The sequence below is a fragment of the Otolemur garnettii genome, unplaced genomic scaffold, assembly GCF_000181295.1.
Source record: "Otolemur garnettii isolate 467f Iridium unplaced genomic scaffold, OtoGar3 scaffold00015, whole genome shotgun sequence".
Lineage (NCBI taxonomy): Eukaryota > Metazoa > Chordata > Mammalia > Primates > Galagidae > Otolemur > Otolemur garnettii.
Window position 1 is genome coordinate 28411904 of NW_003852410.1, and position 18921 is coordinate 28430824.

The window sequence follows — 18921 nt, forward strand, 5'->3', positions numbered from 1 at the left end:
TCAGCACCGTAGAGATCATGTAGACAGAAAATCAGCAGGGAAATATCAAACTTAATCTGCTCTATTGACTAAGTAAACTTAATAGATATTTACAAAATATTTCATCCAATATTTGCAGAATTCACATTCTTTACCTCAGCTCATGGATCATTCTCAAGGATAGACTTCATGTTAGGCTACAAAAAAATCCAAAAAACTTTAAATCATACCTAGTGTTTTCTTTAACCACAGGGAAATAAACTAGTAATCAATAACCAGTGGAATACTGGAAAATATACAAACAGATGGATATTAAACAATATGCTCCTGAATGATCAATGGTTCGATGAAAATATTAAGAAGGAAATTTAAAAATTTCTCAAAATAAATTGAAATGAAAACATAACATATCAAAACATATGGGATACAGCAAAATCAGTCCTAAGAGGAAAGTGTATAGCAAGAAGTGCCTACATCGAAAATATAGAAAAGCTTCAAATAACCTAACACTGCATCTCAAAGAACTAGAAAAACAAGAGGAAACCAAACTCAAAGTTAGTAGAAGAAATACTAATGATCACAGCACAAATAACTGAAATTAAAACCAAAAGAATCTGAAAGATCAATGAAACAAAGTTGTTTTTTTAAAGATAAAACATACACCCTCAGCCAGACTAAGAAAAAAGAGAAAATAAACAAATCAATAAAATTAGAGATGAAAAAAGAGACATTACAACTAATACAACAGAATCTAGAGGATCATTAGAGACTAACATGAGCAACCATACACCAATAAATTGGAAAACTTAAAAGAAATGAATAAAATCCTAGACATATACAACTATCAATATTGAACCAGAAAGAAATCCAAAACATTTATAAACCAGTAACAAATAACAAGATTGAAGAAGAAATATAAAATCTCCCATCAAAGAAAAAACTTAAGACCCAAAGCTTCACTGTTGAATTTTACCAAGCATTCAAACAACACCAATCCTACTTAAACTATTCCAGAAAATCAAGGAGAAGGGCATACTCCCAAAATTCATTTTATGAGCCCTATATCTCCCTGATAAAAAAAAAAAAATACCAGACAAGGACACAACCATAAAAGAAAGAAAACTATAAGCCAATATCTCTGATAAAAATAGATGCAAAAATTCTCATCAAAACACTAGCAAACAAAATTCAATGACACATTAAAAAGATTATTAACCATGATCAAGTGGAATGAACTCCAGTGATGCAAAGATAGTTCAACATAAGCAAATCAATCAAAATGATATATCAACAGAACAAAGAACAAAAACTATATGATCATTTTAACTGATGCTGAAAAACCATTTGATAAAATTCAACATCCTTTTATGATAAAAAAAAAACTCTCAAAAAATTGGGTATAGAAGAAACTTACCTCAACATGATAAGACCATGTGTGACAGACCCACAACTAGTATCCTACTAAATGGGAAAAACTGAGAGCATTTCCGCTAAACTTGCCAAAAGGCAAGTATGTCCACTTTCACCACTGTTATCCAACATAGTACTGGAAGTTCTTGCTAGAGCGATCAGACAAGAAATAAAGAAATAAAATGTATCCAAATTGGAAAGAAAGAAGTCAAATTATACTTGTTTGCAGATGATATGATCTTAGATCTAGAGAAAGTTAAAAACTATTAGAATTGATTTTTTAAAAATCAGTAAAGTTGCAGGATACAAAATCAACATACAAAAATGAGTAGCATTCCTACATGCTAATACTAAACAATCTGAAAAAAAAATCTAGAAAGTAATCTCATTATAATAGCTACACATAAAATAAAATACCTGGGAATAAAATTAACCAAAGAAGTAAAAGATCTCTATTATAAATACTATAAAATGCTGATGATAGATGCTGAAGAAAACACCAAAAAAATGCTCACAGATTGAAAGAATCAATATTGTTATAATGTCCATACTACCTAAAGTAGCAGTTCTCAACCTGTGGGTGGTGACCCCTTTGTAACAATGAAAATACATCCTGCATATCAGATGTTTACATTCATAACAGTAGCAAAAAGACAGTTATGAAGTAGCAACGAAAATGATTTTATGGTTGGAGGTCACCACAACATGAGGAACTGTGTTAAAGGGTCGCAGCATTAGGAGGCATTAGAAAAGTTCAGAACTACTGACCTAAAGCAATCTACAAATTCAGTTTAATCTCCATCAAAATACCAATGACATTCTTCACAGAAATAGAAAAAATAAATCCTAGAATTTCCATGGAACCACAAAAGACCCAGAATAGCCAAAACCAGCCTAAACGGAAAGAAAATGGGAGAAATCACATTACTCAACTTCAAATGATACTAAGGAGTTGTAATAACCGAAACAGCATGGTACTGACAAAAACAGACATACAGGGTAATTGAGCAGAATAGAAAACACAGAAATAAATCCACACATCTATAGTGAACTTATCTTTGGCAAAGTTGTCAAGAACATACAGTGGAAAAAGGATAGTATCTAACAAATGGTGCTGGGAAAACTGGAGATCTACATATGAAAGAATGAAACTAGTCCCTTATCTCTCAGCATATATAAAAATCCAATCAAAATGGATTGAAGACTTAGATGTAAGACCTGAAATTATGAAACTGCTAAAATAAAACATTGGAGAAATGCTTCAGGACATTGACCTGGGCAATATAATGTCCCCATGGCACAAGCAGCCAAAGTAAAATTGGACAAATGGAATCACATCAAGCTAAAAAGCTTCTGCACAGCAAAGGAAATGATCAACAAAGGGAAAATAAAATCCACAGAATGGGAGAAAATATTTGTAAATTTCCCATCTGACAAGGGATTAATAAATAGTATATATAAGGGGCTCTAACAACTCAATAGAAAAAAATCAATCTGATTAAAATATGGGCAAAGGATCAGAATAGACATTTCTCAAAAGAAGACATACAAACAGCCAATAGGTGTGCGAAAAAATGCTCGACATCATTAGTCATCAGAGAAATGCAAATCAAAACTATAAGGAGCTATCATCTCACCTTAGTTCAAATGGCTTTTATCAAAAAAACAGGCAATAATGAATGCTGGCAAGGATGCAGAGAAAGTGGAAACCTCGTACACCATTGGTGGGAATGTAGATTAGTGGAACCGCTGTGGAAAACAGCAAACAGTTCCTCAAAAAACTGAAAATAGAACTACCATATGACCCAGCAATTCCACTGTCAGGTATATATCCACAGGACGTGAACTCAGTACATAAAAAAGGTATCTGCACTCTTATGTTTATTTCAGCACTATTCACAACAGCCAACATATAGAATCCACCCAGGTGTCTATCGATGGATGAATGGATAAAGAAATTAAACTCCATATACAGAATGGAATATTATGTAGCCATGGAAAAGAATGAAATCCTGCCATCTGAAACAACATGGATAGGCCCAGAGAATAGTATGTTAAGTGAAATAAGCCAATCACAGAAAGACAAATTTCATATGTTCTCACTCATATGTGGAAGCTAGATATTAAAAATAATTGATGCCATGTAAAATAGAAGGAAGGTTACCAAAGAGTGGGAAGGGTAGCAAGGAAAGGGGAATAAAGTGGGAGTGGTTAATGGGTATGAAAATATAGCCAGATGGCTAGATAGAATGAAGAATATTTGATAATGCAACAGAGTGACTTAGGGTATACTTTAAAATTTCTGCACTATAATTTGTGACTTGGAAACCTGCCTACTTACAAGAGATTTAGAATGAAGGCTCTATGTCCAGGTACCAAAGCCAGGCCTTATCAGATACACTTCACAACTCTGCCTACTTTTAAAAAATACGTATTTTTCCTCCCCCAAGTGGAAGTTCCAGATGAATTGTCTTGATGGCTTCTCTGCACTGGAGTAATCAGAGATCCCACAGGCTTCCACAGAAGACGTGAAACAGTTTTCTGGTAGGAACACAGTATTTGGAGCCTGCAGTTAGAAGTTGGAACATAAATAACTTCCAAATCACTCAAAGTCAGGCAGCCAATATGTACCAGAATATGCTCAGCAGACAATGTTGCAAGAGCTCAGCACTCCTCCTTCTAGCACCAAGGAGGGAGTATTTGCCAGCTATCTTTGAGACCCCACAGTCAGGGTCTCAAAGAGTAGCTCTAGATATTCTAGAGGGAGAAAAATACTCCCTTTACCTCTCCATGTAAGTCAGAACCCTCACTCTTGCCCCTGGGTGACCCTGCAATCTAACTGCCACCTGCTCTTCCCTCAGTTCCAGTTCTGTCTAACTGGCCTTAGGCACCTGACCAGGAGAAATACCACCTCCTTTGCAAACTCTCTTTCAGAACTAAGGGTCTTCCAATTGCAACACTGCTTTCAACCTTGTCTTTAAAGTGAAACTCAAAACATAGGCAGGGTAAAAATGCCGATCTCTGAAAGATGGGACCCCCAGGCAGGCTGGGTTCAAATCTATCCGGAGTTCAGTCACCCAAAGATGCATTTCTGAGTTGGTTTCCAGGACCCCACTTCACCTTTGCATACATCTGGGATCTTCCAGAACACTAGCTCCAGCCAGAATTGTGAAGTCTGCAGTTTGAATTTTAATGTGGTAACCCAAGTTCTAATAATAACGGTCACAATAACACACTGATAACAGTTCTTTATGTTCAAATAAGTCTCTAAAGTGTTCAATGGCACTATGGTTCGGAGTCAGACAGAGGAATGTAAATGAGGATGATGATTGAATAAGAGGGTTGTTACTTTTGACTCAGAAAATAACTTGTTTGTACTGAACAAAAAATACTGATATACAGTTGTCCCTCCGCACCTGTGGAGAATTCATTCTAGGACCCCTTGTGGGCATAAAAATCCACAGGTGCTCAAGTTTCTTATATAAAATGGTGTAGTATTTGCGTGTAACCTGCACATATTCTCTGTATACTTTGAATGATCTCTACATTACTTATTATCCCTAATACAATATGAATGTTATATAAATAATTGTTGCACTTCATTGTTTAGGTAATAATGACAAGAGAAAAGTCTGTAAATGTTCAGCATAGATGCAACCGTCTATTATTTTCCTAAATATTTTTAATCCACAGATACATATACAATTTGTTCACAATTTTGACGAAAATTAATCTGACTTCCACAAGCCCATTCACTATGACAACCACAGGAAGGACGGAAAGAAAGTTAAAGCCAGCCTAACTTTAGTCTCTTCTCCACAGCATGGGGCAACTCTATTAGCTAGGTGCTTCACACTTGCCCCTGTTACCAATATTCCAAAAAAGGCAGTATAAATTTTTAATTGTATTCCAAGAAAATTTTCCAGTTTGCAACTTATCACTGTCTAATCTGCCTTTTCATCTCGGATCTAGGGGTTACCTTCTTCTGGGTCTCTGACTTCCTTCCTTATCAAGTCCTAATCTTCCTCCCTGTCCCTCCCACTGTGCCACAGGCAGATGTCAGCCTTAGGCCAAGATCACCACCCCAGAAAGGCAAAAGAATAAAACACATTAACAGTTTCTAATAAGTTCACTTCTTTATACCAAAAAACCTTTTCAATGGGTCACACTGAAGTTTAAATATTATATATAAATTTCTTAGAAAAACACCTGACCAATAAATATGCAATAAAATGTAGCTATTAATAATTTTTTATTCCCGATTGTGTCATTCAATCTGCTGAAATATATGAGGCAGTCTGAGCAGGGAATAATAGCTCCATGTTATAATTAGAACTGAGAGGCTCAAAGATGCTGCTATTTTCTCTACGTCATCTCAAAACTGAGTAATGAAACCAAATTAGAATCCTGTTTTTGACCCATTCTCCTGTACCCAGAGTTTTAATCTTCCTTTCTTAATCAAGTTTAAAGTCTTATACAAAATCTGCTGGGATTCTTAGATCAAAGGTCAGCAATCTTTTTTATAAAGGACCAGAGCGCAAATATTTCTGGTTTTGTCATCTGGAAGGCCTCTGTCACAACTATTCAACTCTGCCATTGTAGCATTAAAGAAGTCACAGTCAGTGAACAAATAGATCAGTGGCTGTGTTCCAATAAAACTTTATTTAGAAAAATAAGCAATTTTTCTGTGGATTTTGTCTGTGGGCTATAGTCTGCTGACCTCTGCTTCAGATAGTGAGAGATAGAAAATGAGTTTAGATAAATGAATAAACAACAATTTGTCCTACTCTGAATTCTTTTAGCTCTTAAAGTCTCTACTCTCTAATCTAGCACTGAATTACATGTGTCGTATTATTCAGTATCACTTCATATGTCTTCCCTTTTGTATGTATGAATGACATTGAATATGAGCCTTGTGAATTTTGTATAAAGACCTAGAATTGAGATCCAACTTTCCCATTTGGGCAAAATAATTCACTTTGAACTTCTGTTCCCTCCTTTGCAAAACAGGGATATGACTGCTTACTTGTAGTGGTATGAGGTTCAGAAATCATGTGAGCACAGTATTGCATGAATAGTAGTCATTGCAAATGAGCTGTGGACAGACATTAGGGCTTCCTTTTCAGTCTCTTATCAAAAGCTTGTTTTTAGTTTTCTTTGCTGATTTCTAAGTAGATGGAAATTAGGAATGGTGTTGATCTGACCTGGCATGTGGGGGAAGAAGACTGCAGACTGAGAGGCATGTCACATGCTAAAGAAACTTCAAAGCTGTTTCTTCTTTCTAGTTGTGCTCAACTGATGGTGTTTGGCTAAAGGACAGGGAAAGGCACCCACCCTTGGCCTGCCCTTTTCGTTTACATGCTATCGATAGTGACATGTTCGAGAGCCATGCTTGCCTGTCCAGATTAAAATATTCACCTGATAGACATAGGGAAACCATTATGCCTTCTTCATGGTGAACCCCAACCTGAAATGGGGACATGACCAATAAAAGGAGGAAGTAGTGCCTACTTAGTCAAATAACCAGGAAGAGACTGGGAGATGGAAGACATGGATAACAGTCCCAGTGCTGCCTATCACTGCCTGGCTGACCCTAGGTGAGGCAGACCTATCCTCTTCACAGGGCCTCAATATTTTCCAAGTTTCAGTAATTCATATACCATCTTCATTTTTAAAAATCATGTCTATATAGCCCCCATGCTATTTTTTCTGTATTTCAAACAAATCAAATATTTATTTTATGTACCTTGTCCTATATAATAATATAAATGATATTATAGCATTGGTGTACCAGTTACATTTTTCTTATATATGGAAATAAATACACATATATCTATTGAAATATAAATTGTAACTATAGTAAATGTTCTTTCTTGCACCACCCAGCATCATCCCAGCATCCCCAGTCGTGGGTACTCCCACTCAAAGAAACACCACATTTGGTGGTGGGGATTTAGTATCCTTTCCACACCACACATTTCTTTTATGCTCCCAATATTGTGTCAGGTGCACAAATGGTGTGGGAAGTCTGTATATTTATATAGCACTTTATAGTTTTCAAAGTCCTTCAACATACTTGATAGAGGAAAGAACCAGGGGGAGGGAACATCCTTCGTGTTTTGCATAAACTCAACAATGGAGAGAAACAACTAGAAGGTTGCAGGAAAGAAACCAAACCACCTGGAAGGAAGCCTCTCTTTGTCCTGGAGTTCAATTTTCTCACTGTGAAGAAGGCACAAGGTCCTGGGTGAGGGCAGGGCCTCCTCCAAAGGAGCTGACTCCTGTAGAGGACATTGATTCTGGTCCTATCACCTTAACCTTGAAGTTTTTGTCATCCTTTTAAGAGCCCTGCTCTTTATGCTCACAAATACTCACTGATAAGTTATCTGGTTGGATTACTAGGAGAAGGAAAGTCATGAGATTCCAGGCAACTTCAAGGCATTATTAAAGCAATATTTTTTGATATTATTACCAAGCCCAATCCTACATTGAATCTGCAGTTACAGAGTTCATTCTAAAACACTTGATTGTGCCCAGAAGAGACATAGTCTTACAAGTAATTTTCCCAAGCATTCTTGATAAAAAGATAGTGCACGGTTCAGTAAATACAACAGCCTGGACAGTTATGAGCTATCCAACTAAGATGAATTGACTTACTGATATAACCTACAATGAATGAATCTTATCTATGAAAAGCTCTCTGGAAGTTTCAGAGCCTATAATTTTATGTATGTTCTTTGTTTATTAATATATATGAAGACCAATGCTGCCTGATATGTGAGGGGATAATACATGAACCATGTGACTGTCTAATTTGTTCATGATCAACTGTTTAGTATCATATGTTCATGATAAACTGTTTAGTATCATAAAATTATTTAATTTTCAATATCACTATTCATTTACATAGTGGTTAGCTGTTCTCTTTACTGAAGATATAACCGATAATTGGTTTGTGTGAAAAAAGACATATTTTGCAGAAATATCTTCATGTTCTTTTACTAGTTTATAGTCAGATGTCTTCCATTTGGCAACCTAAAAGTCTTGGGCCATTTACATTTCAAAGCATTTCCCAAATTCTAAGTGGGACTGAGCTGGATCTCTGAGTGTCTTTCTAAAGAGGCTACTTCCCTGCAGCCACATACCTAACAGAGAAAGCTGAATTTCAAAGTAAAAGATTTTAGGGTAACGTGTTGACTATTTGCCACTAACTTATCTGACTTGAGTCCTGCATTAATATGCCAATTCATAAACCACCAACTGACTACTTGAAATACAAATGTAAAAATGTATGCACATTATCTGATTTGATCATCACAACAGTGCTATGGGGAAAGTCCTGGTACCATCTGCCTTTACAGATGAAGAGACTAAAGTTCAAGGAGTTGAACTGAATAATTCTTCCCACACTCACACACCACTATGAGCCAGGATTTGGCCCAGGCTTTACCTGCCTCCATAGACAGACAAAATCTATTAACTGGGCCAAAGCACATTGATGCAGGGGCTCACTCAGCCTTTTTGTGTCCTGTGTCTATGAATTACTCCTTATGAAATATTAGAAGCAGTCCACACAGAACCTCATGCCCCATCAAGAGTAACTTAAACTGGGATGTAACACCCCTGGGTGGGGTACACAGGAACCTTCCAAGGCATGGAGGGCAGGAGGAGTTTAAGGAAATTGATGTCTAGATCCCCAAGTCACTGCCAACATTAATTCATTTAAGGCCCCTCCCAAGCTTAGTTCCCCTTTCCCCAGGGCTCCTTTCACACTCTATACAGGGATCACCAAACCTCAAGGAAAAGCTTCTTATCCCCTCCCTAAGTGAGACCGGTTCTGAAGCAAGGGAGAGTCCCCATCTGTCCCCAAATTTCCTTGCTGAGAAACCCATCCTCTGAAAAGAAGCCATGGAGCAGCAACCATCTTTATCTTGAGGGAACCAAACTACCTGTTTACATGAGAGAAGGAGAAAGAACTATGCCAAAATACTATATGATGGAATTCACATCACTGTTTTTTTTTTTATTTAGCGAAATCTAAAATGAGACCTAAAATGAGAATTTGAGTGTAGGTCACATAACAAAATGCATCTGTTATACCAACTTCATTTTCCTCTAAGGGTGGTCATTTCTTGGGACTTAAATGTATATTATACTACTGTATAAAATCATTTGTCTGAGTCCAAAACACCTGCATCTTCTTCCTTAAAATTAGCTAACTATTTAAAGCTAATTTAAATAGTTTATTTTCATTCTCCAAGCAACCAACTGATTTTTCTATCACTTCTTCTTATTAGGAACTTGAACCTCTTATATTCAAATCACGATTTGAATAGTAACATTAAGAGATTTTTGTTTTGCTTTGTTTTTGCTTATTCATCATGATGCTGGAAATGGACAAGTCAAATAAGATAAATTGTTCTATTTTCATTAGTTTTCGTATTTTTCTGCAAATTTCTAACTTTTTCTTAACACTGAAAACTAAGGAATATTTAGGCCAGTACCTGTAATTCATTTAGGAAACACAGATCTATTTAGTGGAAGCCAAGTAATTATTGCACAGGTTAATGGCACTAACTTCCTACAGAATGAGGCAATCAGTCACTACAAATTAAAACTGTAGATCACTGATTGCAATGATGCAGTTGGTTAGCAGCCACTACTAATCTGCAGCTGGTAAGTCTCAAGTTTGGCCCTGTGTAGAAGACTCAGCAGACAGCTGCAGGGATACAAAAACATTCCATGTGCACAAGGGTGGTGGACATTAGCAGCTGGCCATGTTGAGTTTTCTGTGTGTTTTGATAGTGGCGGCTTGTTGGGGAGCTCAAGAGTGCCGTCTATTGGGCAAGCGTTGCTATGCAACCTGGAAGCACACACCTTCCTAAGGAGGGCCTTGGACCAGGGGCCCCCAGAATCTCTTCTCACCCACGGAAGGGCTGAAGTCTCCAAGGACTGTGTTTTGTTAGGATTGCTCTTTTTTGAGTTGTTCACACTGGCTGATAAAGTGAATGGGAAAGGACGGAAGGGCCAGGCTATTGGGCTCAGAAGTCAAGAGCTTCTTACCCCCAAACCAGCATCCTTTTCACTAGATTCAATCCAGTCTATTGGGAGGCAGTGAGGAGTCTGTTTGAAAAGGTTTGATTTTACCTTCCATCTATGCCCCTTACTAACTGAGTGACCTTAGGAAGGTACTTACCCTCTTTGAGCTTCAGTTTCCTCATTGTGGAAAATTATAATAATAGCATCCATCCCTTAAGGTTACTACAGAAAGTAAATGAAAGAATGTACAGAAAGTTCTGAGCACAGAACTGGCTTGCTATAAAGATTCAGAAAGGAGTAGCAAGTGTGTTATGTCACTGTCTGGTTGTCTCTGGGTTGCCATCTTGACCTGGGATGGCACATTCTCATGCTTTCTCCTGATTTGTCCAGCCCTCTTCAGAACAAGCACACACATCTCCCACCTGGCCCAGAAGGCTTCTATGGGCCTATCAATCTCCCTATTAAATGTTTTTACCTTTTTTCTTACAAATCCTTTTGTTGGTTGTCTATAAAGTCAAAAATATACTTATTTTTAGATTCTACAAAGTACTGTTCATCACTGGGATTGGCCACACATTGGAATAAGCCTGGTCATGAGCAAAGCAGACAAGGCTCATGTTCCTCTGGAACTCAAAATAGAATAGGAAAGACAAAATAGTCAACAGCAACAATGATGGAGCCAGAGAATCCCCACCACCATGTGAACACACTGCAGGGCCACCTACTTTAGTCCGCAGGGTGGGTGGGGAGTCAGGAGAGGTCATCTTTGCTTTCTTAGCAAAAACTTGCACCTCCAATCCCAGCTAGATCTCTCTGAAATAAGATCTTTTTGTTACCAAGAGGACCAGAAAGTGAGTGAGATATGGGCTCCTGTAACCACATTACAGGTGCAGTCAGCAGCACTCACTCAGGTACAAAACATGGGGTTGATAGAGTTGACTGAAGAGTGAACAAATATGGAAAAATACATTTTCTACTTTATAGGTCAAATCTGAATTTTTTTCATAGGAATGTACTACGTGACCCATGATCTTCAGTACATTTTAAAAAGGTTTAGACTTCTAATTTAATAACTTCATCAGTAATGTGAGATAGGGACCTTTATTTTTTCCAAATGAACAGTCAACATCCCCATACCATTTGCTGAATAATCAGTGCATCTCTTCCCCATTCACTTTAGATACCAACTTTCACATATACAAAAGTTCCATTTATTTATGAGTTTACTTTCAGACTCTCTGTCTTGGTCCCTTTGTGAATGCCATAACTTTCTGTTATCACTCTGTAATGTGTTTTGATACTTGATAGGTTATGTCCCCTTTGTTTTTTAATTTTTTGGATATTCTTTGAAATAAATAATATTCTTTGAATACATAGTATTTTATAAATATTTTTACAAGGAAGCTAAGTCTGAAAGTATTATTTTATTGACTTTTCAATATAAAACTTTAATTTATAGATTATGCATTGCTTCTCATTATCTATTATTTCTACCACTATTTGGGGTTTTTTTTATCCCAGATTCTGTTTGTAGAAAAATAGAGTATAGAAAGTTCTATGGGTTCAGTCATCAGAGAATCTGGATTTGAGACTAGACTCTGCCATTTGCCACATGTGTGACCTAGGGGACATCATTAACTCTTTCTGCCTCCACTTCTCCATTTATAAAAAAGAGATAATAACAACCTACCCCATAATGTATATTGAGGAGTCTATAAGACAAGACATTAAAAGATTTTAGCAGAGTTTCTGGCACACGTCACAGAGACTAGAAGCTAGGAAGTGAAAAAACAGGCAGTGATATTTTAAATGCTACATAGTGTTAGTATCACTATTACAAAAATTGCTTTGACTATTTCACAACTGAATGAAATCTTGTCCTGAAACTGGGGATCTATATGTTCTTTAGTTTTGAAGCAATAGAAAGTTTGATGACTTAAGCTTATTGTGTAGATTCTACTTTTAAAATGTTTGGGTAGTAGACCATGTGTCCAAATCTCTGGCTTTTAGCTTACAAGTCATGAAGGAAATGCCCAAATTTCAAACAGTGTGTCTGCCAGACTCAGGTGAACCATGGTTCTCTCTGAGGTATCATGTGAGATTAAGGCAACATACGATGCAATATGTGAACAGGGTAATCCAGGAGTTCTGGGACTCCGCATCCACAGAAAATTACCTTATTAAATAATTATCAAGGAATCAATCCTTTTGATCTGTAAAAAACTGACATGTACAGTAATGTGGTTGTCACATTGTATTTGCTACTATTCAACTGGAGGAAAAGGAAAATAGAAAAGTGTGAAAACAAGTCTATAAATATCTCCAAAGAGACTACTGAAAATTTAATTAACTGAGCAATTGAAGTTGACTTCTTTAAATTTAGATCTGAAATATGAGGTAGTCTCCAGAGTATTATATTCTTGTTCAACTGGGGCAGGACAGGAGAGTGGGAAAGAAATAAAACAAAACAAAACAAAATATCCACTAAATTTTAACTCAGTAAGGGTTTGTCATCAAGAGGGATTCAAAGGAGAAATCACTGCATCCCTTATAGTCAATGGAGTAGCCAGGGAAAACATACCCCAGTGAGTCTACTTTCTCCTAAGAAATAGGACAAAGCTCTCAGTAGGTTATATAATCATGACAATTATTACTAAAACGTAAAGCACGAGCACTGTGGAACATAGCATGGTCCCTAAGACATGGCTCTGCCCTCCAAGGGCCCAAAGAAGAAGACACAGGATTGTATGTGAATGTCTAGGTAGAGGTACAGGCTAATGAGAACAGCACAAGGAGAAGCTCTGCAGTCCTCAGGCCACAGTGAGATGTTGGAACTCAGGCACACTGAGTCAGAGGAGTTCCCATAAAAAGTGCACCCTCCCATAGCCTCTTGTTCCATTGTGTCAGGCCAGTTGTGCTACAGCAGATGCAGCTGACATCTCAGCCCCAACAGACAGCAGCAGAGGTAGCCCTGTTCTCTCCTTCTTTAGCCAGCAGATTGGCTACAGGGACTCCAAGTCACCTCTGCAGGCCCAAGACCCTTCCCTCCCCTTGCCTTCCACCTCCTTCCTCCCCTTCCTTTTTTCCTTCCTGCCTACCCTTTTCTCTTTCCTTCTTCACTTTTCTCTTCCTCCCCTCTCCATTCCTTCTATCCTCTTTTCTTCCCTCTTTCCTCCTTTCTCCTTTCTCCCCCTTTCTACCTCCTTGCTTATTCTTTCTTGCTCTGATGCCCATACAGATATTCTCTCCCCCTCACCCATTTCCCAGGCTGCTGGCAAACTGTGCCTGCTCCATTGAGGGTAAGGAGACAAGTAGTCCCAACTGGAGAATTCCACACAGGCTGACCCAAATGTAAGACCACATCTTAGAGGAGCTAAGATTGAGCTGACCTTTGAACACAGCCCAAACAATTTTATATTTTAGGAAAAAAGGATCTGAAGTGAACCCCAAAAGGCTCATATCTACACTCCATCTCAGCCTTCCTGGAGCAGCCAGACTTTTAAATGAAAGACATCTTTACATAAGCTCTGTTTTCTTGAAATCACTCCATTCCTCATCTTTAAGCCCTGCGTGTATGTCAGGTCAGAGGACTCACAAACAGCACCAGGAACATATTTATTCCTGGAGGACTGAGACCAATATTGCCACAGTGATACCTGAAATATGACATATCCTGGATATTTCACAAATAGGTCCTGAAACTTTGGTCCATGAGTCCTTGGGACACTTTCAAATGAGATATTTTGAACATCTATTTTAAACATCTTGGTGATATTATCTCTTTCAATATCATGCTTATAGGACATGATATATTTCATTTGGAGATTGTGATAACAGTTTGGGACAGTGGCAAGAGATGGCACCATCAGCTTGTCAATAGCACTCAGTGACAGCACAATGGGAACAAGAGCAGTAATTGTAGAGCTCTGTGTGCAGCACTGAGGGCTTTTGGTTTCACCTTTATAAAATCTCCATAATTAGGCACCATTAGCGTTCTCCTTGTACAGGCCAGGAAATAAAGGACAGAGTAATTTGCTCCTGATATCACTCAACCAATTAGAGTAAGGCAAAACATTAGGCACATGAGATTGTCGGTTTTTTCACTGCTATATTCTAAGCATCTGCACAGTGTCTGGAACATAGTAAGTGCTCAGTAAATACTCTGGGGATGGATGAGGAGGCAGGACTGAAGTAGGAGCCCAGCAGCCTGGCCCCAGAATCCGTGCCTGGGCATAAAATGTCATTTCTTTCTTCTCCCCTCTACTTCCCCATCCTCTCCCTGGGTGGGCACTTCTCAAACTGCAACCTGCAAGAGAATCAGCTGGAGAACTTGTTAAAACACAAACTGTGTGGCCTCACCCCAGAGTTCTGATCAGTAAGGAGGGCTGGAATGGGGCCTCAAATTTTGTATTTCCAAAAAGCTTTCTGGGGATGCTGATGCTGCTTGTCTGGGACCACATCTGAGACGCTCTCTGCCCAAGGCCATAAGCCCCAATTTTCATACCAACTGCTTTTCCCTTTTCCTGTCACAGGAGGGGAATCTTACCATGCTCACAATGATGAGGGTAACTAAAAAGTGCCCCAGGTCCATTTCAGCAGAAGCAAACTCCAGAAACAGCAGGAGATACTGCTTGAATTTATAACTAAGATACCTGGATTCACATCCCAGCACATCTGGGCTCCAGCAGTGTGGCCCTGGGCAAGTCGTTGACCATTCTGCTTCTCAGCCTGTCCAGTGGGCATATGGATAAACTCTATCTTTTCTACCTGCCAGGACTGTTGTGAGAATCAAAAGATAAAACAAGGAAAACACAGTAGACATAAAGTAAGGCAGATCCAGAGTGTGTTATTATGCAGCCGGCTCATGAAGTTGTAATGTTGGTCTTGAAACTAGAATTAACACTGGTGGGTGATGGGTGAGTTCAGAAAGAAGCGTGGGCTCTCTATAACACTGAAGAACTGAAACGGCATGAAACAGCAAGATGTTTCCAAGTAGAACATGAAAATTAAAGCTATATACTTCCAGATGAAATATACTTCATTATCACAAGCCAAACATAAAATAAATAGGGCAGAAATACAGCTATCTGTTCCCATAAAGAACAGAGAGGAAATTTGGGGAACAATTCCTGAGTAACTTTAAATGCCTCTTCTATCTTTTTACTGCAGAGCCAAGAAGGGCAGAAAATTATGACAAACTAATTATTATGATAGATGGGGAGCCAGTCCCTTGCGTTAGCGACACTGGCGGAGCTCAGAGCAGCTCCACAGCTAGCATACTGCAGTGGGCAAGTCACTCTCGAGGATAATGGGCGATACAGATTAACAACATTATGTTAAAACGGGATAAAATTATTCTCTTTCCTTTTCTAGTTCTTTCCCAGGAACCCAGTCCTGCCTTACATTTTTCTGTTTCTTGTTACCAAGGCTCTGTCTGTGTGTATGTATCAGGCAGACTCCTCTCCTGCTAATTAAAGGTGAGGGTTGTGCTTGAGTTTCCTGTGGCTTCCAACAGTCAGGGCCCCGAGACCAAGGACTGATGAAACCGCTGAGAGGGAGCCGCCCTCCCCTCTCCGGGAGCAGAGGTGGGGTGGGGGGCAGCGGCGGGAGGCTGGGAAGCAAAGCAAACAAGCTCCACAAATGAATTCTGCCTTTTTTTTTTTTTTAACTTTTTAAAGTAATTTTTTGAGAATTAGAACAAGGCATTCAGCATCTGGCGTGATAGTAATGAGTTTAAAATTAAGAGGTGAGTATTTTTTATTTCTGCAGGAGGTAAGTGCCAGACATCTTCGCAGAATTAAGGAGCCATCCAGCGGCGCCAAGGAATGCACCTGTGCGCACGCATGCGCTCCTTCGCGTAGCCAGTCAGCCACAAGCAGTATCGCCTAAGTACTCCTCCCTGTGCCAGGCGCTGAGCTGGACCCTGGGATACAGTGGTGAACAAGATGGAGAGGAGTCCTGCTACTCTACAAGGGCAGGTGAAGCACAAATAGAAAGGCAAACATGCAAAATGACTGCTACGTGTCAGTGTCGTGAAGGAAAGAACGAAGGGGCTGAGATAAAGGGCGACAATAGGAGCTACTTCAGTTAGAGCAGAGGGCTTGCAGAAGACACGACTAGGAAGTAAGGGATTTGCTGGGATTCCAAGGATGAAAATGAGCTGAGCGTTCAGAGGGAAGAAGAAAGATTAAAGTGGGTTCAATTCTAAACGCAACACCTTCACCCCAGATTGCTGAGTGCATGCTTGAAGGCCTATCCATCAGTGTGGCTGGGCAGAGTGAGTGAGGCGGAGAGGAGCCAGATGCGGCTGCAGAGATACACAGGGAACAGGGTAGGGACGACCTTGTGGGCCACTCCAGGTGCAGGTGTGGAGCCTGAGACTTGTTCCAAGTGGGTGAGAACAAGTGGGAAGGTTTTCAGCAGTGCTGTGATGCGATATGTTTTTCTTGGACATTCAGGGAATGATGGAAGGGCACACAGTGGAAGTGGGGAGCCACAGGGGATGGCAGTTCAGATAAGAGATGGTGGTGACCTAACGAGAATGGAAGGAGGAGGGGAGACAGAGGCAGAATTTGCTGATGGGCTGATGGGACATGTGGATGGATCAGACAGGGATGGGGTCACCAAAAGAGGAGAATCCTGGCTGACCTGGAGGCTGCTGATGTGAGTAACAAAGTGAATGATAGCACCTTTTAATAGGACCAGCTAGGAACAAATGGGGGTGGAGAGAAAATCAAGTTCCAGGGGGGAAATCGCTCACTGCCTTTTGAGTCCCAGGAATTACTCAGTGTTCTAATATTGTTCAGTAAAGTCACATAGCCCTAACACCTCTCTTCAAACTATTCCCTGAAAAGCTATCTGGAAATGCAGTTTGTTGACTGCATGGTTATGTTATGTTGCAAGGAAGAAGCCAGCACAAAGGCATACATAGTATAAGGTACCCTCCTGGAGAGTCTTCCATCCTGACACATGCGGTCCCTCCACCGGTAGGTAACTCATGTAGCCACATTCCACAAATATGTTACCCACAGTGGTTTCTGGCCAGTAGTCTGGCAACAAAATGGGAAGCTTATATGCAGGATGCCAGGCCATATTTCTACCATAGAAACTATATTCATGACAATTGCAAATACTTTGTATCTCCGTTTATAATTTAGTGTATTTTAAGCTCATACTTCTAAAACTTTAGTATGCATACACAGCATGTAGGCATTTTGTTAAAATGCAGATTCCGATTCAGTGGGTCCACAAGGCCTGAGAGTCGTCATTTCTAACAAGCTCCTAAGTGATGCTGATGACACGTGGAATAGCAGGATCATATTATACATCATCTCTTTGACCCTATAACCTTCAGGCAAGTTTAATTGTCTCCGTCTTACAGATTTAAAAACTAACATTTACAGAGTTTTAAATTATACCTTGTCTAAACAAGGATCAGTCCATAGCAAGTGGACCTAGGATGTAAACCAGAGTTCACCAAGATCGGTTAGATTAATTTATAATCTGAAAACTTGTGAGGCTGTCCCCACAAGTTTAATCAAATTGTCAGTGGCAAATAGGTGAAAGAAAGATACATTTAAACCAAAAGTAATCAATATATTTACATGAGGGTCAATTCAGGGGAAAAAAAACAATATTTGAGAATTATTATATTTAACAGATATCTTTGGGTGTGATTTTATTCACTTCTTAATTGAGGTATAATTTACATACATTAAAGTGTACAGATCTAAAGTGCTCAGTTCAGTTTTATCCATTTTTAATTGCAGTATAATTTACATATATTAAAATGCACAAATCTAATGTGTTAACTACCTCCCCAAACAAGATATAGAACATTATGATCAACTCAGAAAGTTCTTTCATGTCCCTTTCCAGTCAGTTCCTTGATTTCTATCAGCAGTGATAAATTTTGCCTGTTCTTAAACTTCATAAAATTGAAACCGTATGCTACACCACTACTTTTTTCTCAAAAAATACCCTATCTCTCACTATACAATACCTGCTATTGTTCTTCACCCCACTGAGAACTAACATTACAGAAATTATGTATCAAGAACCCACAGACCTTTTGATTGCAATAAAGCTTAGCCAAAGTTTGTTGTCAAGTAAAACATTCTAGAAGCAAGTGTATCTTGTCTTTTGCTAACTGACCTTGGGAGTTACCTACTTGAAAATTGTGAATTTCCTCATCATGCCTCTTAACATTGAACACTCTACAACAAGACATTTTCTCAAGCAAAAATGAACAGCAATAACAGTAACACCTGTAAGGCAGAGAAGTATTATGCAGTTTACTTTCACTGAAACACACACTTCTTCTCAGCCTACTTGTTTTATTCTTGGAAGCAGCCCTAGCAAAGATCTAAATTTTATTTAGAACCACACACACATACATACACACACAATCAGCATCAAAGATCTCAGCCTCCTGCCAGCAAACCCAAGGAATGGATGCTCCCCTGTCAGCCATACCTGGCCTGATGAATAGCA